This window comes from Vombatus ursinus, unplaced genomic scaffold (assembly GCF_900497805.2).
Source record: "Vombatus ursinus unplaced genomic scaffold, bare-nosed wombat genome assembly UNPS02014959.1, whole genome shotgun sequence".
NCBI lineage: Eukaryota > Metazoa > Chordata > Mammalia > Diprotodontia > Vombatidae > Vombatus > Vombatus ursinus.
This window is the reverse complement of record NW_020954737.1, coordinates 12,723,857-12,724,956: the sequence shown is the minus strand read 5'-3', so window position 1 is coordinate 12,724,956 and position 1,100 is coordinate 12,723,857.

Genomic DNA, 1,100 nt, shown 5'->3' with positions numbered 1-1,100 from the left:
TTCTTCTTCTTCTTCTTCTTCTTCTTCTTCTTCTTCTTCTTCTTCTTTCTTCTTCTTCTTCTGGCAATCAGGGTTAAGTAACTTGCCCGGAATCACACAGAGTATTTTTTCTTTAACTGTGGATTCTGACTATAACGTTCCAAAGAGTTTTCATTTTGAGCTTTCTTTCAGGACTTGACCAATGGTTTCTATTTTCACTTTGCCCTCTGGTTCTAAGAGATATGGGAAGTTTTCTCTTTAACATTTCTTGAAAATGATGTCCAGGCTCTTTTTTGGTCATCGTTTTCAGGTAGTTCAGTGATTCTTAAATTTTTTCATCTTGATCTGGTTTCCAGGTTAATTGTTATTCCTATGAGATACTTTATATTTTCTTCTACTTTTTTAAGCTTTTAAAATTTTTAGTACTTGTTATCTCATGGAATCATTTACTTCTATATAGCTCATTTGCATTTTCAGGGAGTTTGTTGCTTGGGTAAGGTTTCGTACCAATTCCCTTTCCAATTCTTTCTTCCATGGCTCTTATTTCCTTTCCATTTTTTTTTTCACTCTAGCTCTCTCATTTCATATATAACAACATTTTTAGCCTTTTAAAAACTCTTGCTTGATCTCTTCCAGGAATTTTTTGTACCAAAGCTATATTTTCCTCTGAGGCTTTGTTTGTAGCTATTTTGTAATCACTCTCTCTTTCCAGTTTTGTGTCTTGAACATCCCTGTCTCCATAATTTCTTTTTATGGTGGGATTCTTTTTTCTTTTACTCCAGCTTACTTTTTTACTTCACACTTGATGCTAGGGTTGGACTCTGTACTTCTAGAGAGAAGGTCTAGACTGGTCCTTTTGCTACTTTCTTAGGGTATTCAGTGTTGTTTGATTTCGGTATCTTTTTTTTTTTTTTTTTTTTTTTTGGTGAGGCAATCAGGGTTAAGTGACTTGCCTAGGGTCACACAGCTACTAAATGTCATGTGTCTGAGGCCAGATTTGGACTCAGGTCCTCCTGACTCCAAGGCTGGTACTCTGTCCACTGTGCCACCTAGCTGCCCCTTTGATTTCAGTATCTTAAGGATAGCTCAAGTTGGTGACCTGCAAGCTTTTAGTTCTCACA